Raw genomic sequence first — 25,148 nt, forward strand, 5'->3', positions numbered from 1 at the left:
AGATGAGGTGCTAACTTCTTGAAGTGGTTGCACGAGTTTTCTTTGGCTGCTGTAACAAATCATCACGTTAGTGGCTTAAACAACCCGAATCTGTTAAAAGTCCAACACAGGTGTCAGTGAGCTAGAATTGAGGTGTCAGCGAGCTAGAATTGAGGTGTCAGCAGGCCTGTGTTCCTTCTGGAGAATGCAAGGGAGAAGCTGTTTCCTTAACTTTTCCAGCTTCTAGGGGGCACCCACATATTTTGGCTCGGGGCACCTCTTCCACCTTCAAAGCCAGAGATGGTGCCTTCCCCGGCATTCCTTCCAGAGCCCCCCTCCCTCTCCAGTTCTGCTGCCCTCTAATCCTTGCAGGATCCTTAAACTTTGGGCCCATTTGGACAATTCAGAATAATCTCTCCATTTTAAAGTCAATTAGTAGCTTTAATTTTATCCACAGCATTAATTTCCCTTTCCATGTAATGTAACACACTCACAGATTTCAGAGCCTGTGACAGGGACCCCTCTAGGGGGCTATTTTTCTTCGGACCGGTGGTGTCCTACTTATCCAGGGATGTATCTCACTCACTGCCCAGCAGTGCTGGAGCCAGGCGGCAGGTGCCAGTTTGCCTGGAAGGTGAAGAAGGTGTTTGCATCTGGACCTGGCCTCGGCACTTGCCAGTGGGTACCCTTGGGAAGGTCACTGCCCTTCCCCGTGTGCCAGTTTGGATTCCTAGGATTTGGGGCGCAAGGTGTTTCTTTTGGAAGTGATTCCAGGAAGCACCGTGAGGGTGTGGCGACAATCATCAGGGCAGGAAGCTAAAAAGGAATAAGCTATGAGTAGGTGGCCACTGTGGGCAGTGGGACTCAGGCCTGCTAGGGACCCTCAGAATTGTCCTGCTGCAGGGCACAGATGCCCTGTATTCCTCAGCCCACCCCCCCCACTCTGCCCACCCCGCTCAATGACTGAGGGCTGCTCCTGGAACCCCTGTCCTGCCCTGGTGTGGGCCGAGCCTGCTGCCAGGGCCAGAGGACATCCTGAGGCAAAAAAAAAAAAAAAAAAGACACAGGAAACTCTCCCCAGTTGGCGGGTGGCTCTGAGCAAGCTGAGTTTACGTGGGTGGGGCACGGCTAGCAACCGCCACATTCTCTGAGCCTCAGTTTCCTCAGCTGTAAACGTAGGAGGATAATGATACTATGTACCTACACTGGGGTCATTGTGAGGATCAACTGGGACAATACAAGCTCATTAATTAGCACAGTACCTGGCACACACTCGGCACCCAAGAAGGCATGCCATGGTTATTATTCTATCGACTCCCCGGCTGCACGGCCCACGATGAGTCACCTCGACTTCTCCTGCTCTGTTTCCTCACCTGTGACCTGACGGAGTTCATCCATTCATGCCTCCCACCCCTGGGGAGTCAGGCACAGTGTGAGATGCTAGGACACTGAGTGACACAGCAGACACCATCCCCGCTCATGAGGCCCTTCCAAGCCTGCTCTGAGAGACAGATGACAGCCAAACAATCCTACAAGTAACAAGAAGATGCAGCTGGGAAGGCACTGAGAGGGGTACACGATGTCGGGGGACATGCCAGGGTGGGAACAGTGGGGAGGGTTGAGGGGCTTCTGTTAGCAAGCTGAGGCTGCTTGAGAGCCTGGGAGAGGAATCCCTGAGGACAAAAGAGGAAGGAGAGCTCTTTGGGCAGCAACAACACATGCAGAGGACTTGGGGCAGGAAGCAGCCAGGTGAATTCAAGAAATAGCACCAAGGAAGGGGTGCTGTGGTTTGAGCAAGAAGGGCAGGGAGTGGTGGGCACAGGGTGGGCCGAGGAGTAGTCAAGGGCCTGGCATCTCAGGTCAAGTTCAGTCTTATCCAAGGAACCATGAGAAGTCACTGAAGTTGGACTTATGTTCTGGAAGGTTCCTTCCAGCTCCAAACTGTAGTGGGTAACATAACACCTAAACACCTGCCTATAAAGCAAGACAGAAGGAAAGGATGCTTTGCTTCATTTTGGGATTAAGCTTAGATTATTTTGCCAGCTATTCTAATCATTTCTTGACTAGCTCAAAGCCCTGGAATGATCTGAAATCAATCAGCCAATCAATCATTTTCTTTAAAAGAATATAAAGCAGACAGCCGAGTCTCCTATTCAACGTTGAGCTCAGCATTTGGTGGGGAGCAACTCATGTGTGGACGTTCATAACTTCACCATGGGTTGGGGAGGCTCTGCTGATGGGGGAAGGCGGCCCCACGGGCACGGACTATCTTCGTGCCATCTTATTTCTGACCCTGTGCTACAACCGGGGTGCCTGTGTGTTGTGTTTGGTCAGGCAGGTCCATTATCTTTGTCCCAGTTCAGTTCAACTCCAATCAAGTCCATAACCTTTAACTGAGCAGCCTACCATCGTAGGGTCACAGTGCCGTTCCACAGGGCCTGGGAACTCAGACCAAACACAGCTTTACCTTACGTCCCGGTGGATTCTCAAGAACGTTCCAGCCAGATGGTAAGGAGAGCTGGTTACTCATTATAATGCCCTGTGACCATCAGGTGAACAATCTGGAAAGACCCCTGCAGGCCAGAAGGAAGGGGAGCTCCTCCGGGGTCAATGTGTGCAGCCAACGTTGCAGTCCACAGCTCCAAGCTGGACCTCTGAGTCCTCTGGTGTGCTTTGTGGACATACCAGGAAGTACTGGTGCTAGGATGAAATGGACAACGTAGTGTTAGGGGTTGCCTGTCTGTGCCCCAGCACCACATTTGTATGTTAAAGCTCTCATGAATCTCCAGTGTCATGCTACATAGAGATGGGGACTTTGGGAGGTTCTTGGGTTTAGATGAGGTCATGAGAGTGGGGTCCCTATGATGATATTAGTATCCTTATAAGAAGAGGAACAGGGACCAGAACTGTCCTGCTCTCTCCTCTGTGTGAGGACACAGCCAGAAGTCAGGAAGTGGGCCCTCGCCAGGAACCCGATCGGCTGGTGCCTTGATCCTGGATTTCCAGCCTCCAGGACTGGGAGCAATAAAGGTCTGCTGTGAAGTCACCCAGTCGATGGCATTTTGTTATAGCAGTCTGAGCTGACTCATACACATGGATACATACATCTGCTGGGATTCTTCTGATAGATGGGATTACATTTTATTAGAGAGGCCGATTCTGCTATGGCTCAACTTCGTGAACTTTCCTCTGTGGCTGCTATTATCCCTGTGATGCTGGAGGTAACAGGGTCTGTGAGACAAACGTAGAATCAGGCTGGTTAGGGCAGTCAGTGTTCTCAGTTCCCCAACATTAGGGCTGCCTCTCCATCAATGCCTTCAAGGGAATACAGTTTGGGATACAACCACAACCAGTCTGCCCTGCCAGGGTTATGGATGCTGACCTCGGCCTTCCACTGCTGTCTTCCAGGATGCCTCTCTGAAAAGGAGCAAGGGCTGAAGTTACCAGTGAGTGGCATGTGCTGTGCAGGGGACAGTGGACTTCCTTGGGTATTGTGGGAGTTTCTTAGGACACTCTTTCCATTCTCCACTACTGCTGGTGACCTCCTGTGGTCCTGAGGTGTTCACACATGGAGTGACGGCCACTGCAGCCATGAAAGGGACTGAGCGTGACAGGGCCATCGCTTTCTGAACCAGAGCAGCATCTTCCAGAGATTCCAGAGGATGAAGCTCACTGGGAAATCTCTCTAAGTCAAAATGTTTCCTGTCCCCAGGCCCCAATCCAGACCAACTGTAAAACCTGATAATGTGCATGTTTAACAAGCAACCAGGAGACACGTAGAAGCAGAGGTGTTTTGGAAACACTGACTGGGCATCCCTTCACACCAACCTTTTCACATTTGCAGCTACACATCTTTTATAAAACTCCTTTATTTCTATCCAAAGCAGCCCAGAGCTCCACAGGCCTGAAGTCAGGCCTGGATTTTCCAGCTGTCACCCACACAAACCTCTCTAGACCTTACTGAAGGGGATATTGGTGTGTCCTCCTGGAGGAAATCATTCCCTGATGTCTGTGCTCCCAGGAGTTTAGGGGACCCCAACTCTGCCCGTGGCCCCTCAGGTCCCCATCCTGCCCTATGGTAGAGGGTTTTACTTCTACTCACCACCGCCCTTCCCCTGTACCCTACTCACCACTCACTTTCTCCCTGTAGCTTTGCTCCACCACTGACTCAGCTATTAGGTGGCCTACACTGAAAATAAGTGCATGTTCTTGGTACGCACTGGGCATACCAAGAGGATGCATGCCAACCGCGGAACTCCTGCTGCTGCAGGGAAGACAGGCACATAGCAACAGGCCAGGACTCCGCAGGACAGACCAGGCAGGCCCAGGGGCACGTGATAACTACCCGTCCTATTTGGGAAGGAAAGGGATGGGGAAGATCCAGAGGCCTGACACTGAATTTGTTTGGGGGGCATAGTTACTAGTAATGTTCAATGAGTAAACTTTATTTGATTGCAACCAAATGCAGTAAGTGCCTATGCTTTGCCAAGCATTGAGATAAGGAGACAGAGACAAACGAGATACTATCCTGGAGGGACTTACAGGCTAGCGAGGGAGAGAGACTCAGACAGAGAGCATCTCTGTGAGATGTGGTCAGGGCCCTGATGGGCGTGTGAGCAGGTCCCTGGACACCTGAGGGGCTGTGCTGAGGTCTGCATTGACTCCTCCCTGAGGACGTTCATTCTTTCAGGGAAGGAAATTCATCATGCATTGTCTTGGTTCCCTCTCAGTATCCTGAGACAATTACTATGCCCAAAGGAAAGGCGGAAGAAACTCGTATTAAATATGGCGCTCACCTGAAAGATTTATAAATGAACATTTGGGAAGGAATGGATATCTTTTGATGTAAATTTTTGATTCCTAGCTTCTAAGTATCCTCAGAATTATTCAAACATAGATTCTACAAGTTGTACTCAAAATGAATTAGCTTTAGATTTGAGCTGCTGACAGAGTAATGACAGAGAATAGTTAAAACAGGTTTGTCTGGTCATAAATATTTTACTTGCTAGGCTCAGCAAGCTGCGGGCAGACACTTGCCCTCATAAGTAAGTATCGATTAAATTCTGGTCTGGAATCAGGACGCATAATTGATGGTTTGATGATTTGAGAAATCACACTCTGCAAATGAAAACAGACATTACTTGAGTCACATTGAAGGAGGTACTTATTTTATACCAAAACTCAAGGGGAAGCAGGGTTGTCGTATGACTCAGTTAGACACAAAGGTCACATTGGAGAGTCTGGCAGAGTGGGTCTTCACGACTGCACAGAAGCATAGAATTCTTCCCGAGAAGCAGAGAATTTTAGAGCTGGAAGTTTCCTTGGGCTCATCCAGTCTAGCTTCATGCTAAGACATGCATCATTCTCTAATACCCAACAGATGACTGTCCATTTGTGAACACTTCTGTTCTTCAGATTTTTATTTCTGGTTGGGACAGCAGAAGGCAAACCCTGAACAAGCACATAACCAAACTTAGACTTTTTAGTCTACATCTTCACACGTCCCTTCACTCATCAACTAACCGTCGCACAAAGAAAGTCTATTGCCAGCACTCCATAGTGACTTAGCTGAAAGGATTTTTCTGTCAGCGCCCAATAGGATACAAATTCGGGATATTTCAAGGCTAATAATGAAGTCATAGATCCAGTGAAACACGTTCTGTCTTTCAGTTATCCTTTTTGGGTTTCACAAGAATATAGTTTTGGGGAGGAAACTGGTATGGAGTCTACACAGACTCAGAAGCCAGGGACGAGACACTGTGATGGTATGAACTTGAGCAAGACTTGCGGGTCAGGAGGAAACTAGCCTGGTGTTAGTGTGTTGACACCCACAGGGAATTAGGTGACCAAACAAGGTCTCTCTGAGTTTGGTCAGGTACTGCCTGCCTGTGGCCTCCTAGGTAATCTGGGGCCTGTGTCTCAGCCACACTAATAATATTTTTGTTCTCTCTCTCTCTCTTTTTCTTTTTCTGACAGAGTTTCACTCTTGTTGCTCAGGCTGGAGTGCAATGGCACGAGCTTGGCTCACCCCCACCTCCGCCTCCCAGGTTCAAGTAATTCTCCTGCCTCAGCCTCCCAAGTAGCCGGGATTACAGATGCCCACCACCACACCCAGCTAATTTTTTATATTTTTAGTAGAGACGGGGTTTCACCATGTTGGCCAGACTGGTCTTGAACTCCTGACCTCAGGTGATCTGCCCCACTCGGCCTCCCAAAGTGCTGGGATTATAGGCGTGAGCCACCGCGTCTGGCCTTGTTCTGTTTATATCAGCAGCATCAGGAGTGATGAGGGGTCCTTCTCTTAAGGCTGTGTTAAACTCTACAGCCCAACTCTACTTCAGCAACCACATGTAGCTGAATTGGGAAAAGATAGAGATGCCAACTGTGTAGTCACAGAGGCCACTGGTCGTGGTGATTTCCAGGACAGAACTCTGGACAGCCACCCTACTCAGGGATCAAGTTCAAGGTCCCAAGGAAACACCCGGCTCTAGAATTCTGTGTTCTGTGCAGTTGCAGAGACCCATTCTGCCAGATTTCCAATGCAACCTTTGCCTCTGCCTCATAGGGCAACCCTGCTTCCCCTAGAGTTTTGGTACAAAACAAGTGCATCCTTCGATGTTACACAAGTGATTCTGTCTTCATTTGCAGGGTGTGAGTTCTCAAATCATCAATCCATCAATTATGTGTCCTGATTCCAGACTAGTGCTCTCACAGAACAAACAGGGATAATTTGTACCTTTTATGTAAAAACTAACAACAAATACTATAAGAAAGTGCTCCTTGGACTTAGAAAGAACACCACGTGCCTGTGAAAGCCCAGGTAACTCAGGACGCAGGAATGGGCGGGGAGGCTCCTGTTCCTCTGCCGGGTTGGGCACAGAGTCTTGAGTGTAGGGCAGAAAAGAGAGGCTCAGTTTCCCAGGGTGGTCTGAGCCTGCATTTAAGGTTGTAGAATCATCAGAAGCCAGGAGGGCCTTGGCCACCTCCAGACAAACACTGGGCAGACGCTCAGCCTGCTTTGAGGAATTAAAAAACAAATTCTCCTGTGGATGAGCCTTCAAGTCACTTGGAAGAATGCAAAGGGGCCATTCCAGGGAGAACATTACAGCACCTGCGCTGTTGTCTAGAGTCCATCTCACTGCTCTCGAGAGACACTGAGGAGCAGAGCTGCGGGCAAAGGCAGTGTCATTACCGGCCATGGAAACCTAAGCCTAGGGCCAGCTATGTGATTTGTGGGGCCAGGGGCAAAGTAAAAACATGAGGCCCTTGTTTGAAAGTTATTAAGAATTTTGAGAGAGCAAGAGAGCGAAACACTAAACTCAGCATTTAGGCTTGCATTTGTTTCCTAGGGCTGCTGTAACCAATTACCACAAACAGGGCCGCTTCAGAGAACAGAAACGTATAGTCTCATGGCTCTGGATCCCAGAGATCCAAAACCAAGGAGCTGGCAGTGTTGGCCTCTTCTGCAGGCTCTGTGGGAGAATTTGTTCCATGCCTCTCTCCTAGTATCTCGTGGCTGCTGGCATCCTTGGGTTTCCTTGGCTGGTGGCTGCGTCACTCTGATATCTACCTCCTTTTTTTTTTTCTGTTGCCCAGGCTGGAGTATAGTGGTGCAATCTTGACTCACTGCAACTTCTGCCTCCTGGGTTCAAGCAATTCTCCTGCCTCAGCCTCCCGAGTAGCTGAGATTACAGGTGCCCACCACCACGCCTGGCTAATTTTTGTATTTTTAGTAGAGATGGGGGGTTTCACCAAGTTGGCCAGGCTGGTCTCAAACTCCTGACCTCAGGTGATCTGCCCGCGTTGGCCTACCAAGGTGCTGGGATTAGAGGCATGAGCCACCATGCCTGGCCTCTACCTCCATTTTTATATTGCTTTTCTCTGTGTGTGATTTTGTGTCTCAAATATTTCTCTCCTGTGTTTTATGAGATCTCAGTCATTGACTTTAGAGCCCAGTCTAACTCCAGGATGATCTCATCTCAAGGTCCTTAACTTAATTATGTCTGCAAAAATCCTGTTTCCAAATAAGGTCACATCCGAAGGTACTGGGAGTCGGGACAGAGATATATCTTTTGGGGGCCACCATTCAACCCATTACATGGTCCTTCTGGGCACAACGATCTGGGCACCCGCACAGGTTGGACGCTCATGAAGTGGGCACCGCCTAACTCCCTGTAAATCTCAGCTCCATGCAGAGGATTAGAGCAGAGGCCACGCCAGGAGTCCCTTATTTCCAGCCAGTGACCTCTTGCAGAATCAATTTCTTCTCTACAGCCCCAGCCCGTGGTCTTTTCCGGCAACATGGGTCTAGCAGCCATCGGGGAAGGTCTGTGGTTGCCTGGATCCCAGTGGGCCTGACAAGCCAGGATGACACAAGCTCATACTCCAAAGGGAAGACCCCACCTCTCTCTGGAGGCTGCTCTTCTCGTAGGATAGAGGGTGCATTGCTGGCTTCTTCTTTATGACACATGCCCTTCCATCGATTACGTTACTAAGCCACCCTGGCCTAGGAAACTCTAGGCTTGAAATTACCCCAAGAGTCTGGAGTGAGGCCTTTCTGGGATAGTGCTGCTCCCATCCAGAGCATCTTTGCTCTGGGCTTCCTCTGCCTCCGTATCTGGTCACCTAGACCTAACCTGAAGCCATAATGGAACCCCCAGAGCCCCTCACCCCCAAGCTCTGGGCATGCCTGCCTGATGCACCCATGCCAGGGGAAGCAGCATGAAGCTTGCTCCACTCATAGTGCACCACACTCCTTCCCACAGGTTCCGGCTCACCCTCCGGCAGCACCCTGCCTGTCTGCCAGCCTCCATGCATGGCTGCATTCCACATATGCCCTGGCCACCGGCCGTCATCCAGCTGATCCCCAGCTGGGACTCACCAGGACCACCATTCTGCTTGTTACTGTGAAATCTGTCCATGCCAAGTTGGCCAATAGCCCCTGCTTGATGCCCCTGCTCCTACTCAGGGACCTTGGTAGGACTTAGCAACTGCAGAGGTGACACCTGGCCATACGGAGGCCTCCAGACCCTGCCCCAGTGGCACAGGTGACCTCTGCTTGGATTGGCTGATGCCTGCGGTGGCCAGAGAAACGCCCCCTGAGGATGTCTACATGTGTATTAGGCCATCTTTGCACTGCTGTAAAGGAATTCTTGAGGCTGAATAATTTATAAAGAAAAGAATTTTAATTGGCTCATAGTTCTGTAGACCATACAGGAAGCACAGTGCCAGCATCTGCTTGGTTTCTAGGGAGGCCCAGGAAGCTTCCAATCATGACGGAAGGTGAAGGAGGAGCAGGTGTCTCACATGGCAGGAATGGGAGTGAGAGAGAGAGAGAGTGGGGGAGGCGCGACACGCTTTGAACAACCAGATCTCCTGTGAACTCACTCATGACCAAGAGGATGGCCCAGGCCACTCATAACGGACTCTCCCCCTGACCCAAACACCTTCCGCCAGGCTCCACCTCCAACTCTGGGGATCACATTTCAACATGAGATTTGGGTGGAGACAAACATGCAAACTATATCAACATCCTAATCCCCAGAACCTGTGAAGATGTGGGCTTACATGGCAGTGCCTTACCCTGGAGGTGATCCTGGACTATCTGGGGGTAGGGAGCAATGTAGTCACCAAGGTCCTTATGAGAGAGGCAAGAGGGTCAGAGTCGGAGAAGCAGATGTGACAATGGAAACAGAAGTTGAATTTGAGGAAGGAGCCAGGAGTCAAGGATGCAGGTGACCCCTAGGGCTGGAAAGGATGTAGAATGAATGCTTCCCTGGAACCTCCAGAAGGAACCAGCCCTGCTGCCATCTTGGTTTTAGCCCAGTGAGACTGACTTGGGGACATCTGACCTTCAGCATCGTGAGATGATAAGTTTGTGCTGTCTCAAGCCAATCACTTGTGGCAGTTTGTTACAACAGCAACAGGGAATGAATACAAAGCCCATGCCATACCCATTGTTAAACATTTTGAATATCACCCCCGTTCTCATCCATTCATTCCCAACAGGCCCTCCCATGGGCACCCTGAGCCTGTGCCTGGAAGATTATCTGGCATTGGCCAAAGCAGCACTAGGGCAAATTAAGAGCCAAGATGCAGTGTCAAATAGACTTGGGTTCAAATCCCAGGGGAAGCCACAGACCCTCTCCAAGCCTCAGCACTCATCTGTCAAAGCACATAATAATTCCTACCTGCACTACGTATTTTCTAGTACCCACCCCTCTTCTTGTTCTAAGAGGCCCAACTTCCATAGGGTGGGCACATACCCTAGATGGGCCACTCTGTGGCCACAGGGATCAGCCCAGGACTGGCCCCTGCATGCAAGCAGGACATAAGAGTCTTTCTCTAGAATGTTTCAAAGTGAACACTTGAAGAGATCTCATGATAGGAGGGGAAGTTGTGTGCTTTTTCACTATATGAAGACCTTTCCACTGCAAAATGAGGAAAAAAAGGCAACATCTAGAAGGGAGCAGAGGTGGGGTGTGTGCTGATGGTGACCTACTCCTGCTTCCTAGTCACCAGGCCCCTCGGGATGCCTCAGTTTCTGTAATTCTCCTCCATTTCTCTGAGTAACCCTACCGTACTTCCAATCCTTCCCTATTTTGAATTTGACCTGGTTTGGTTTTTGTAACTGAGAGACCTGACTCATATACTGCCTCCCGGGGCTGACGTACAGATGAAATGAAATAAAAATACAAAGTCTTTAGCAAGTTCTTGAACATAATATGGCCTCAATAAATGATGGCTCCTATTATTATTACACTAAACTTCCAGGGGATTCCCTGACACCCTTGCACCTCAGGGAGGTCTGACGTCAGCAGATTTCAAAGGCTCCTTAGCATCTAATCCTCTCTTCTCGGCCTCCTTAAGGTCAGGCCTCCAAGCCTGCTGGCCTCAGTGCTGGCCTCATAGCCCAGTCCTACTGCCAACTCCAAGAGATCCCGGAACCTTCCTGCCCATACTACCATTCTCTCCTGCTCCCACCGGCCTCTGCCTTCATGCTAGTGACCTTGATCACAGACATGTGGCCCACCAAGATGACCCCAGGCCAGATGCTGTGCTCCACAAAGAAGCTGCAAGTAACCTCCCACAGCTTCCCCTCTTGGGAATACCCACTACCTTCAGGACTGAATAAGAAAGACCATTGTTAGCATCCTGCTAGAACAGAGGCGTGCAGGTTTCTAGCAGGCTTGTGTGATCAGAAATCCACAGCAGCACAGGAAGGACACTAAGATATTTGTTGATTAGGAAGGCGAATGATGAGGGTCCATGCTCAATGTTCAGCTATTGGGAGAGAATCAAATTGGGTCAAGTGTCAAGTGCATATGACATCCATCTTCACACACATTTTCCTTTCGTCAATCATCTTTCATAATTGTGTTACAACAAGTGAAATTAAATTATAAAAACTCACAATGATATAATGAAGTTCATTCTGTTCTAATCTCAATGAGTAAACTGTGACATGGCTGTAGTCAGTACCCCCAGGAAGATCAAGTGTGGGACCCACACACCTTCTGTTCCTGGAAGTTCAGTTACTTTGAGCAAAATGCTTCTTGACAAGGGTGCCAGGTTGGCCGCCCATTGCACACGCCCAGGGGTTCAGGGCAGCCTGCCCTGTGTCCCTCCACTTGGAGAATAAGTTCTCTGGCTTCCCATCAGATGTTGGTGCTTTGAATTGGATTCCCAAAACCACAACACAAAGACTAACAAAAACAAAAAGAGGCCAGGCGTGGTGGCTCACACCTGTAATCCCAGCACTTTGGGAGGCTGAAGCGGGTAGATCACTTGAGGTCAGGAGTTCAAAATCAGCCAGGCCAACATGGTGAAACCCTGTCTCTACTAAAAATGCAAAAACTTAGGTAAGTGGGGTGGTGGTGCGTGCCTGTAATTCCAGCTACTTGGGAGGTTGAGGTAGGAGAATCCTTGAATCTGGGAGGCGAAGGTTACAGTGAGCCGAGATTGTGCCATTGCACTCCAGCCTGGGCAAAAAAGCCAGACTCTGTTTCAAGAAAAAAAAAAAAAAAAGAGGGAGAGAGAGACAGCCACCACAGCAGTGTGCTGATCCTCAGGCAGAGTGCATGTTAAGACAGGGTCCTCTCCCAAAGGCTCACAGGATGACACCTTGTCCATACCGTGTCCGGATACAGTCGGCCTTCTATATCCTCCTGCTCCACATCTGAGGATTCAACCAACTGCATATCAAAAATATCTGGGAACAAGAAGCAATAAAAATAACAATATGATAATTAAAGTAATGCAAATAAAAAATACAGTATAACAGTTGCACTCAGCATTACAAGGCATCTAGAGATGATTCCTTATAATACAGGAGGATGTGCATAGGTTATCTGCAAATACTACAACATTTTATATAAGCCACAAGGCTCTGCAGATTTTGGTATCTGAGGGGTTGTCCTGGGACCAGCTCCCTGCAGATACTGAGGGATGACTGTAATTTACAATGAGAGATACATAGAATGGGCTTGAGCCAGATGGTGTCCTCCCAGCTTACAAAGCTCTGTGAATATTTCAGTAAGTTGTTTGGGTTTTGCCTCTTCTCATTGGCTTCTGTAGCAGGTGGAGTGGTGACCTCCTAAAAGGTATCTCCACCCAGAACCTGTGGATGAGACCTTCTTTGGAAAAAATGTCTTTGAAGGTGTAATGAAGTTGAGGATCTTGACATGAGGTCATCTTGGATTTAGAACCAGCCCTGAATGCATTGACCCATGTCCTAGTAAGAGAAGAGAAGGGGTGAGAGAGATACGGAGAAGGTCAGAGATTGGGGTGATGCCTCTTTAAGCCAAGGAATGCTGAGGGCTGTCGGAAGCCCCCAGAAGCTGGAGAGAGGCCTGGAACAGTGTCTCCCCCAGAACTTCCAGAAGGAACCAGCCATGACCACATCTTGATTTCAGACTTCTAGTCTCCGGAGCTGTGAGTGGATTCACCTCTTATTGTGATTCTGTTGCTCTGTTGTTGTACCCAATGTGTGGTCATTGCTACGGCAGCCACAGGTAGTGAATGCACCTCCCAAGACAAGCTTTCACTGCCCACTGACCCCCAGCACCAGCTTTGATACTAGTCTCATTTGTGGTGGAGTATAATCATACATGCCGGCCAGCGAAACAAAAGATTGAAATAAGCTTGATGCTTGCCTGACGCTGACCTTTGAGAAGCATTGCCCTCGATGCCAAAAGATTAAGAGGACCTGGAAGTGCCAGTGGGCAGTGCACTGTGTCACAAAAAGTAAGAAATAGGCCAGACTTGAGGACTTAGGCCTGTAATCCCAGCACTTTGGGAGGCCAAAGGGGAGGACAACTTGAGCCCAGGAGTTCAAGACTAGCCTGGGAAAGATGACAAAACTCTGTCTCTGCAAAAAATTAAAAATTAGCTCGGTGTGTTGGCTCATGCTTGTAGTCCCAGCTACCCAGGAGGCTGAGGTAGGAGGATGTCTTGAGCCCAAGAAGTCGAGGTGGCTGTGAGCTATGATCACACCACTTCATTCCGCCTGGACCACAAAGAAACACACCCTGTCCCACACTCTAAAGAAGAAAAAAAATGTTTTTAAAGTAAGAAATAGAAGGTGGTTGAACAAGACCCCTGAGAACATATGCCCAGAAATTAGAGAAAATTTTGCATGCACAGACTCTTTGTCACCAACCATCTAATAACCAACAGCTGGCCTGGTATTGTGGGTTCTTGTGGTGGTCGGTGGAGTGGGTAGGTGTTCAATGCTAATCATGCTAAGCTTTGCTATGTCCACAGATAAACTCTAAAGTCTCAGTGGCACAACACAACAGAGGTTTTTGTCTAGCTCACATCACAGTTGGCTGCAGACTGAGCAGAGTGACTCTAGGAAGAAGTGACTCTGGCTTCCAGGCAATTCTCATCTTGCCTCTCAGTTATATTATTTATTTTGTTTTATTGTTTTTGAGACAGTCTCACTCTGTCACCCAGGCTAGAGTGCAGTGGCACGATCTCAGCTCACTGCAACTTCTGCCTCTTGGGTTCAAGCAATTCTCCTGCCTCAGCCTCCCAAGTAGCTGGGACTACAGGTGCACGCCACCACGCCCAGCTGATTTTTGTATTTTTGGTAGAGACGGGTTTTTGCCATGTTGGTCAGGCTGGTCTCAAACTACTGACCTCAAGTGATCCATCCACCTTGATCTCCCAAAGTGCTGGGATTATAGGCATGAGTCACTGCACCCGGCCTCCTTCAGTTATCTTAGAATCCATTGCTCTCCACTCCCCTCTCCAGAGGGTAATGGAAGAAAGGAGAATGGACATTCTCTTAGAACTGTCCTTTTTCCCTCTAGTTACATTGGTAAGAGTCAGTGGTATGATCCAATCTCAATCCATGGGGCTGAGAAAGGGGAGACACGTGAGTGTGCAGGGGCACAGGGAGATTCTGCCTCAGTGGGTGTGGAAGGGACCAGGAGGGGCTGTGATGTCGGGTGTAGGTACTGACTGCCAGTATCTCTTGAAACTGCACATTGCCTCGGGTCATGCATGCAGCTATTCCAAGGTCCAAGTGTCTTGACATTCTAAAAAAACAAAAACAAAAACAAAAGGTTAGGAAAGTCATGGATACTGAGAGACGTCCTTGAAATCTGACAAAACAAGTCTCATGAATATGTGAGGCCATACTAGCAACAAACTGGTATTGCTATTTCCCTTCCAGCCCCATGTGCTGGCAGAGGCCATTGCAATATCCACTTCGTGAAGGCAGAGCTGCACATTTTCCAGGTGCTCTCCTGGTATGGGCATGCATTTGCCTTCTGTAGCATTCACCCTTTACACTGGGCTCAGCAAGGGTACATGCGAGGGCAGCCTATCACACATTGCATCTGTCTTCTGCAATACAGAAACCATGGCTTCGTTCCTTGCTACTCAGACCAGCAGCATTAGCATCACCAGGCAGCTTGTTAAAAGTACAGAAGTTTGGGCCCCACCTGGGCCTAATGAACAAGACTTGGTGTTTTTTAGAAGGTGCCCCAGGTGAGTCCTTTGCGTATTACAGTTTGAGAAGCAAAGATCTGTAGAATGTGTTCATTCCGGAGCAAGTCAGTAGGAGCAGTAGATTAATGTCTAACTTGAATGGTGTTGATCATAATCCTGAAAGGGAACCAGACAGACTAGAGTTAATCTGAGTTTAAGAAGATCCAGACACAAAGAGTGATGTGCACAGCAAGGAAGAACAGCTTGGAAACTCAAGAACCCTTTTTATAGACTGTTGAGTCCTTGGCTGATTTACAATGATGAATGAGTTCCTTATAGGAGTCTGAGAGTGTAAATGGGCACACAGGTAGACATTCAAATGCTTTCATTTGGCAAAGCACCTGCAATCGGAATCAGCATCCTAACTTTACTGTAAGACAAACTGCAAAGTCACAGCCTGTACCATGGAGTGCTGTTCTGGAATCAGTGCATATTTCTGGGAGTGTGAAAACCTAAGATCTGAAAGATGAAAGGAGAAATGTTAGAAATCATTGGTCAGTGGCACCAGGCTGTTTTTTTTTCTTTTTTTTTTTCTCCCGGGCCTGTTCACCCTTGAGTCTTACCAGAGGAACCCTCTAATGTGATTTAGTACTCAAGAGCCCAACTGTAGCAATTACAGTGGATAACAGAAACTCAAACAAGCCCTCATTAAGAACTTAATTAAATCTGCCTGGGATATCATTTTCCTTGGCTGTTCAAAGTTAGTCGTATAAGAATGGCACTCTCTACTGGGTACAAAAAAGTAAACAGAGATATCACTTATCATTCTCATCAGGCTGACTAGAAAGGAATCCGTTCCTAAGGATCTTTCAAGATGACAAGTCTCATCAGATAAGGTACTATGTTTGGTGAGTTTTTTCTTTTTCAATTTTATTTATTTTTAGTTTTTGAGACGGTCTCGCTCTGTCGCCCAGGCTGGAGTGCAGTGGCATGATCTCAGCTCACCGCAACCTCTGCCTCATGGGTTCAAGTGATTCCCCTGCCTCAGTCTTCTGAGTAGCTGGGATTACAGGCATGTGGCACCATGCCCAGCTGATTTTTGTATTTGTAGTAGAGACAGAGTTTCACCATGTTGGCCAGGCTTGTCTCAAACTCCTGACCTCAGGTGATCCACTAGCCTCGGCCTCCCAGAGTACTGGGATTACAAGCATGAGCCACCACACATGGTTTCTTTTTCAATTTTAAAACTTGAGATATAATTCACATAATATGAGATTCATGTTTTTAAAAGACAACATTGTGATTTTGAGTGCATTCATAATGCTGTGTAGTCATCATCACTGTCTAGTTCTAGAACATTTTCATCACCCAGAAAAGAAACCCTGTATCCACTACTGTCAATCTCTCCCACCAACAACCCCTCCAAGCCCCTGCCCACCACTTATCTACTTTCTGTCTCTCTGATTTCCCTATTGTGGACATTTCCTATAAATGGCATCATACACTATGTGTTCTTTTGTGTCTGGCTTCTTTCACTTAGCATAATGTTTGCTAGGTTTATCCGTGTTGTAGTATGTGTCAGTGCCTCATTCCTTCTCATCAGTGAATAATATTCTGCTGTACAGACATACCACATTTTGTTTATCCATTCATTAGTTAATGGACATTTGGGTGTTTCCACTTTGGGGCTATTATGAATAATGCTCCATGAACATATATGCATGAGTTTTTCTGTAAACACACATGCTTTCAACTCTCTTGGGTGGAGACCTAGGCAAGGGATCAATGAGTCCGTTGGTAATTCTGTTGATTTTTTTGAGGAATGGCCAAATTGTTTCCATAGATGCTACACCATCTAACATCTCATCAGTAATGTATGAAAACGTTCGTTTTCCTGGTTTTTGTTTTTTATTTTAAAATTATAGCCATCCTCAGGGGTGTGAAATGGTGTCTCATTGTGGTTTTATCTGCAATCCAGAAATGACTAATGATGTTGAGCATTTTTTCGTGTGTTTATTGGCCATTTGTATATCTTCTTTGGAGACATGTCTATTCAAATTCTTTGCCCATTTTTAAATTAGGTTGTCTTTTTTGCTGAAGATAGTATTTTTTTGCGTCATAATTGGTTAAATTAGCTAAAAGTAAATGATTTTTGCTTATATCACTACCTTTAGCAGAGACATTTTCACCCTGCAAAGTGTATAAGAGACAACCTAATGGCTGTCTTATACGCTGGGTTTCTATTGCCACATCTATAAAAGTTTCTCTTGAGATGAAGAGTATCTTATTGAGTTGAACAGGGAGAAATTCATGATGAGGGTTAACTTGATTTTCTCACAAAATGATTTTATAGGCAGGGCAAGGTGGCTCATGCCTATAATCCCAGCACCTCGGGAGGCCAAGGCGGGTGGATTACCTGGGTAGGGAGTTTGAGACCAGCCTGACAACATGGAGAAACCCTGTCTCTACTAAGAATACAAAGTTAGCCAGGTGAGGTGGCACATGCCTGTGATCCTAGTTACTTGGGAGGGCTGAGGCAGGAGAATCGCTTGAACCCTGGAGGCGGAGGTTGCAGTGAGCCAAGATTGCGCCAGTGCACTCTAGCCTGGGCAACAAGAAACTCCAACTCAAAAAAAAAAAAAGATGTTATATTCACTAACATTACTAACAAGAGGAGTGATCTCCATGTCTTAGTTTTAACATTTCCATATAAAATAGTAGAATCTTATTTGCATTTATTTTTGGAGCAGATCCTCCAATCTTGTTGAAGAATTAACATCCCACCAAGGTTTAGGGGCTGTCACAAATGTCACATACACGGTTCCTTCAGGAGCATCTGTGTCTCGTGATAGGTTATTCTTAGTACCTGCGGCTCTGTGAGGTAGGTCCTGTGCACCAATTTAAATACAGGGAAACAGGCTGAGTGAGCATCTGACAATTTGCTCAGGGTCACACAGCTAATAAGTGACAGGAATGGAATGAAAATATTGTTCATTTATTTCGCATCTTCTACGGATGTGGACTCTGAAAAGTTAAGAAAATTACCCTGGGTCACACAGCAGTTATGAACCTGAGCTACAGTTTGAGTGTACACAGGCCTGATTCCAAAACTGCCACCTGCTCTGAGGTTACACTGTCTCTCCTGGCATTTTTGTTAATTCATACCATATTTCTCATTTTAAGTAAAAATCCATCTAAGCATGGTGACATGCATATCTCCTAGTTATCTCCTCACTGTGGGATTTGACTTACCTCACTCCTGGGATAGCAGGCTTATTTTTCTGCATTCATATATTTATGCCAATATGTTACATCTCAAGATAGCATTTTTAAAATTTTTTTCCAGACGGAGTCTCGCTCTGTCACCCAGGCTGGAGTGCAATGGTGTGATCTCGGCTCACTGCAACCTCTGCCTCCCAGGTTCAAATGATTCTCCTGCCTCAGCCTTCTAGGTAGCTGGGATTACAGGCATGCACCACCATGTCCGGCTAATTTTTGTATTTTTATTAGACAGGGTTTTGCCATGTTGGTCAGGCTGGTCTCAAACTCTTGACCTCAGGTGATCCACCCGCCTCGGCCTCCCAAAGTGCTGGGATTATAGGCGTGAGCCACCACTCCCAGCCAATGTAGCATTTTAGCCCAGATTTTTACCCTGAAACTCAGCTATAAAACATTATGTAATATCAACAAGATGAAAGCTCCCTGCGAACGTAGGAGGCTGAATGGGAAGTGGGTACCGGGCCAGGTGTAATCAGTGAACAGGCAGCTGTCCTCAGTGCATTCTGTCAGGACTTCCCCATAGTTCGTGGTTTCCTGGTGTCTCGAAGCTAATTAAACTTGGAGATTCAGATTCACGATGTCTCAATTCACAGAAATCATGAGTTATGGTTGAATGGCATCCCCTGCAAAAGATATTGACGTCTTAACCCCTCGTACTGTGAATGAGACCTTATTTGGAAATAGGGTCTTTGAGGATGATCAAGTTTAGATGGGGTCACTAGGTGAGCCCTATTCCAACATGATCATGTCCTCACAAAAAGTGAAATTTGGACACAGAGACATGCACACAGGGAGAATGTCATGTGAGGGTTGGGGTGATGCTGCCGCAAACAGGAAAACCAGAGATTACCAGCAAACCACCAGAAGCTGGGGGAGAGGCCTGGAACACACGCCCTGGGGGCCTCAGAAGGAACCAGCCCTGCTGACACCTCAGTCTCAGGCTTTTAGCCTCCACAACTAGGAGACAACACAGTTCTGTTGCCAAAGCCCTTCTGTTTGTGGCACGTTGCCATGGCAGCCCTGGGAAACTAACACACCAACTCACAAACCAAAATGTCCGCGGGTTAATTTGCAGTTAGAGTTGTACCTGCCAAGGGGGCATTTATTTGTGTCTGCTGTCCAGGCTTTCTCACCCCACATAGGAAAGCCATGGCAGCCATCGGTGGCCACACTGGCTGTTGAAAGAGTGAGGTCTCTGCTGCCAGCGTCTCTTGGGGTCTCCTATTTTCCACGCTTTCTTGGCTGGCCTGGGCCTTGTGGGTGGACACCATCCTTATGTGGATCCACTGACTGCTTTGTCCAGCTCTAACTCTGGCCAGGACAGTAGCCTGTCTCTTTAAGTTTCCTTCTTATATACCGATACTCATCCACAGCAAATCGACATTAAGGTTTGACTCTTACAGCTGAGCCATATTTTCAAGGTGCGGGGGGTGGGGTGTCTTCTGTTGTTTCCAGTGTTCTATTTATTTCTTCTAAAAACCAACGGTTATTCATCATCCAATACATGAGTATTGCTAAGTACCAGGCCCCGTGCTAGGCTCTGGGGATTTAGAAATCAACACGTTAGATAAAACTCTCTGCCTCTGTGGTGCTTTCATTCTAGGAGGGGGTGGTGGGCAGAATAATGGTCCCCCAAATGCTCATGTCCTAATTGCTGAAACCTGTGAATATGTTACCCCACATGGTAAAAAGAATACTGTGGATGTGATTAAGCTGAGGACCTTGAGGTGGGGAGTTTGTCCTGGATTATTTGGGTGGGCCCAATGTCTTCATAAGGGTTCTTATAAGAGAAAGGCCAGAGTCAGAGAGAGATTTGAAGGCGCAGAAGAGATTTGCGGCTGGCTTTGAAGATATTAGGTTGGTGCAAAAGTAATTGCATTTTTTACCGTTAGTAACTCCAATTACTTTTGCACCAACCTAATAAAAGGGAGGCCATGAGTCAAGGAACGTGGGCAGCCTTCAGAAGCTGGAGAAGGCGAGGAACCCTCTGCCCTGGGGCTGCAGAAGGGACAACCTCTGCTGACACCTAGATTGGAGGCCATCTGATTCCTAGAACTGTACGAGAACGCATTTGTGTTATTTGGGGGCCACTACGTTTGTGGCCATTTTTTTACAGGAGCAGTGGGAAACTAACACATAAGAGAGACAGGCAATGAACAAATAATTGAGGAAAATGCATATTATGTCAGTGGAATTATGTTCCATGGAGAAAAATGATGCAGGGAGGGGAGAGACAGTGAGAGATGGGAGTTACAATTTAAAATGAGGCTGGGGAAGGCCGTGCCTGGAAGGGGAAGTTGGAGCAAAGACCCAAAGGAAAGGAAGGATGGAGCCAGGCAGTCCCTTGGGGGACAAGTGTCCTAGGGAGGGGGAACTGCCAGTGCAAAGACTTCCTGCAGGGTTCCTCGACCTTAGTGCTATTGACATTCTGGGCCAGATCATTGTTTGGGGGGCTGTCCCAGGCACTGTAAGATGTTCAGTGGCATCCTGGCCTCTACCCACCTAATGCCTGTAGCCCCCTCCCCTTAGTAGTGACGCCCAAGCATGTCTCAGGATACTGCCATTGCATCTGGAGGACAAAAATCACCCATGGTTGACAGCTGCTGCTTTAAAGGGACCAGAGAAACATGGCTGAGGCACGAAATCTTCTGAGGTGTTGGCATGATACAAAGTCAAGGTCTGGCAACTCCCGAAGAATGAATGAATGCTCTGATGCTTGCATTCAGGGAACAGCAGCATCAGGCTCACTGGGAACTTACTAGAAAAGCAGAATCTTATGACACACCCCAGCCCCACCAACTCAGGATGCAGGATACAGCAGAATCCCCAGGCAGGCAGTAAGTATGCCCATCAGATTTGAAAGGCGCTGGTTCAGAGATCCCTGTGCGGCCCTTCTCAGCTGCAATGGCGGACGCTGCACCAATTAGGAGTCCATTCATGAGACAGTTATCCTGGGGTACCTGCCATGTGCCAGTTTCCAGCTCAGGGCCATGTAGAGCTGCCTCATGGCAGGTGCACAGGCTCTGAGGTCAAACTGCCTGCATTTAAATCCTCACTCTGCATAGTAGCACTGTGACCCTGGCAAGGCACCCAGCACCTCCAAGCCTGTTTCTGTATCTCTGTAGTGAGGCTAATGATAAAACTAGTCCTGATTCCATGATGTTTATTGTCAGGGGTAAGAAGAACAGCCCATCTAATGTGATTGGCTCAGTGCTTGACACTCCAAAAGTGGTTGACTTTTGTTTTCAAGATTATCTGTCTGTCTGTCTGTCTATCCAAAGGAGGCAGCTGGTGCAGACAGGAAGTATATGCCTACCTCATAGTGCTTCAGAGAGGATTAAATGTCTCTGAGATGACTGTCAAGTGCTCAATTCAGCATCTAGTATAAAACAAACACTCCATGAATGGCAGTAATTAATATTATCAGAATAATTTCTTTTGAGAAAATGAGCGGTGGTAAAGGGCTTAACAATGAATGACGTTCTCAGCTGTTTACTCTGAATTACACTCTTGTGGCCAGAACATCCTTGGCTCCTTGGCAGTAATTGTCAAACCAGGCTGGGAGCAGTCAGTCCTTCCACTCCCCCAGACTGGGCCAAGCAAGGCAGGTTTCCATCTGCTTGTGACCTGTTGTCACACACAGAGGGGGTGGAGAGGCTTCTCTCACGTGGCAGCTCTTGTGGGGAGCTCTCATTGTTTTTGCAACGTCAGGGTTGGTGATGGTGTCTGAAGGATAGCTGAAATCCCAAGCCCTGAGTTCAGGCAGTCCTGGGTTGGTTATTTCAGCAGTTCGATGACATTTTCTAAGACCCACGTTCCTTTCATATTTCCTTTCTGCCATCCTTAGTGTCTGGGTTGGCTCTCCTCGTGGTATCAGGATGGCTGCAGTCACTCCAGGCATCACATCTTCATTCACTATAATTCAGAGGCAGCAAAGGAGAGCCATATGGTCTCTATGTCTCATTTTCCAAAATAAATTTTTTTTTTCCAAAGCCCACCCACTCTCTCTTCTACAAAAAGCCTTTCCTTTCATCCTCATTGGTCAGAATGGCAACATGGCCTATCCTAAGCAAATTGCAGGCAACAGCAATGATTGATTTTATGGTTGATACTAATTTCTTTTAAAGCTGGGGATAGGGTAGCCTTTTCTGAATACACAACCATGAGACAGAAGGTGCCATCCAAGCAAAATCAGGGTCCTGCCAGCAAGACGATAAGATATTGATCTATATAGATTACCTGCAGTATCTCCTTCTGAGGCCTTCACCCCACATCAGATCCTTTAATCTCTGATTCCAGCATCCAGTTATCTATACAACCAAATGCAGGAAGAGCAGAATTAAGACACAGCCTGGATTTCAGGGGGAAGTGGTCATTCTCAATACTTCTGCAGGAAATTCTTAACTCTATGACAGCAACCAGATTGCAGGCAGACCACACATCTCCCTTGAGGTTGATGGAGCCCTGGTTTAGAACCCTGAGCTGGGCCCACACCAAGATTCCCATCCATCCCAGGATTTCTAATCAGCTAAGGCATCTCTTGGGAAGAACTCCATGGAGGGGACTAGTGGGCTGATACACCCAAGAAAGGCTCCAGGAGAGAGCGCCAGTGTCAGATAAAAGGGGGATTCTGGGATGGCACAGCATTAGACACTCAGATAATCCCTGGGCTCTTTGATTCCTGTGTTCCTTATGTGCAAGAGCAGACACTGAGGAGCCAGGCCCCAGAAATACCTGCTGGACGTTGAGAATGGGGCAGACCCAGGTGGGGTCACCAGTGTTTGGGACCAGCAGTTTGGGCCATCATGCTGACCATGATGATCAGCTTCTCAAAAACCTGTAAAACTCCCTCCAGGGGTCAGGGCAGGAAAGGAAGTGGAGGAGGCTGAGGACACATGTGCAATGAACATCCCTCCCTGCCCCAGGAAATCTCTGAAAGAGTTGGAGAAGGATTTTGAGGGGGGCAGAATTCTTCACATTGCAGGTACCGGGACCACAGAGTAATATGCTTTGGGAACATACATTGCTTCCGGCTCTACTCCAAGGCTGGTGTGGCTTGCAATGGTGGGTTTGGTTAAATGTGTGACTTTCTCTTTGGTAAAATGATGGATGCTTTGCACTGGAGTCAAGCACCTCACTTGAGCATTTAGGCCTGACTCACCTACCAGAATATCAGCCCTCTGAGGACAAGCACTTCGCCTATATCACAGTCTCCCTAATATTGTGGGTGTCACAATTGGCTGTCCATACTGTTTTTGGAAGCCTTTTTTATTCAATAAACACAGCATCCCAGCACACTTCAAATTACATAGCAATGCAAATTTTCATTCATGTAATGGATTCAAACACATATTTATGAAATAAACTGTTGCAATCATCATTACTTACCATGATGCCTTTTAAATGTCACAAGTGTAGTTTTTTTAGTTGTTATGAGGCATAGGCAGTTGAAATTAACTGCACAGTGAGTTAGCGTTTAAGGAAATGGAAACATTCAGGAGTAGCCATTAGAAGAATCAGAATTCTGCAAACCACAGATAGAGGAGGCTTGTTTCCCCCACAGTCACTTACTGGAAACTTCCACTAAAGATTCGAAGCCCAGAATCTCGCCAGGAGAGATGTTTTCCCTTAGGAAGTCTCCTTTGGTTTACTCTCCCTGAGCTGGAAGTCTTAGCAGTGAAAATGAAGAGAGAGCAAGCACTAGGGCTGTTTGGCCTGTCTGTGAAAAACAGACCAGCAGAATTCCCCTACAAGCAGGAGTGGGCATCCTGCCATCAGCGGGGAGAAGGGGTCACAGCCGAAGCATCATATGGATCCCTGCCGTGTGTATGACTTGCCTTGCAGCTTGCACGGTGCTTTTCCATCTAGTGTTTTGTTTTACCTTTAAAACAATCCTGAGGTAAGCAGGACAGGGATTCTCAGCCTCATCCTGTAGTTGAGGGGTCTGAGGTTGAGAGGAGTTAGACAGGTGATTCATTCAAGATCACATCCCCAAATGCAGACCCAGTGACACCTGACACTCCTCCCTGTCCACGCTGTGCGGGGTAGGCATCGTCCCTGACAAACACTCCTGAAAGGAAAACTGAAAACAAAATTATTCAGGGACAGAATCTGAAACAAGACGGATTGTCTTCTAGACACTGGGATGTGCCAAGGAGAGAAAGCAAGGTGCAGTGCTAGGACGTCGGCAGAGACCTGGCGGTGGGGGAAGGGGGAAGGGGGAAGGGAAGGAGGTCACCCTTTCTGTTATCAGCATGAGGGTGGTGATACAGGCTGGCAACACAAACCCTCCATCCTCGTCTTCCTAGATCCGGAGCACCAGATTTATTTATTATTATTTTTTTAGACGGAATCTCGCTCTGTCGCCCAGGCTGGAGTTCAGTGGTACGATCTCGGCTCACTGTAAACTCCGTCTACTGGGCTCAAGAGATTCTCATGCTTCAGCCTCCCAAGTAGCTAGGATTACAGGTGCCTGCCACAATGCCCCGCTAATTTTTTGTAGTTTTAGTAGAGACAGGGTTTCACCATGTTGGCCGGCTGGTCTCAAACTCCTGACCTCAGGTGATCCACCTGCCTCGGCCTCCCAAAGTGCTGGGATTACAGGAGTGAGCCACCGTGGTTGGCCCAGAGCTCCATATTTTTTTAAACTGCAGAACCTTCCCGATCTAAGAGCAGCAGGTTAGTGGAGCCTCCAAGAGCCCAGCCCTTGGGTTGAAGGGACCTGGGGCTTAAACTAGTTCCACCCTTGCAGAACATTAGCTAATCTCCTCTTAACCTCGGTTTCCTCATCTGTAAGTGCAAATAAAATGAGTTGGTATCTTGGGGCCTTTGGGAGGAAAAGTTATCAAGCATGTGAAGCACTTAGCATGGTACCTAGCATATACTAAGCACTCAGGAAAGGCTGCCATGGCTATTACTATGATCATCTAGGACTAACAGGGACTATAAACTGG

At 47.6% G+C, this 25,148-nt stretch overlaps 1 long non-coding RNA gene across 5 annotated transcripts; it reads right to left on the reverse strand.

The window, feature by feature from the left end:
- Positions 1-14,101: 14,101 nt before the first annotated feature.
- On the reverse strand, positions 14,102-24,603 carry LOC116269211. Of its 5 annotated transcripts, none has more exons than XR_004176667.1 (4): positions 24,077-24,603; positions 22,435-22,505; positions 18,654-22,110; positions 14,102-15,435 (listed from the first exon to the last, which is right to left on the reverse strand). It is a non-coding gene; the product is annotated as an uncharacterized LOC116269211 (long non-coding RNA). The 5 variants fall into 5 exon arrangements; XR_004176664.1 differs by having other exon boundaries at positions 14,102-15,093; positions 15,318-15,435; positions 22,435-24,603; XR_004176666.1 differs by having other exon boundaries at positions 14,102-14,522; positions 14,931-15,435; positions 22,435-24,603.
- Positions 24,604-25,148: the final 545 nt, after the last annotated feature.

This window comes from Papio anubis, chromosome 10 (genome assembly GCF_008728515.1).
Source record: "Papio anubis isolate 15944 chromosome 10, Panubis1.0, whole genome shotgun sequence".
Classification (NCBI taxonomy): Eukaryota; Metazoa; Chordata; class Mammalia; order Primates; family Cercopithecidae; genus Papio; species Papio anubis.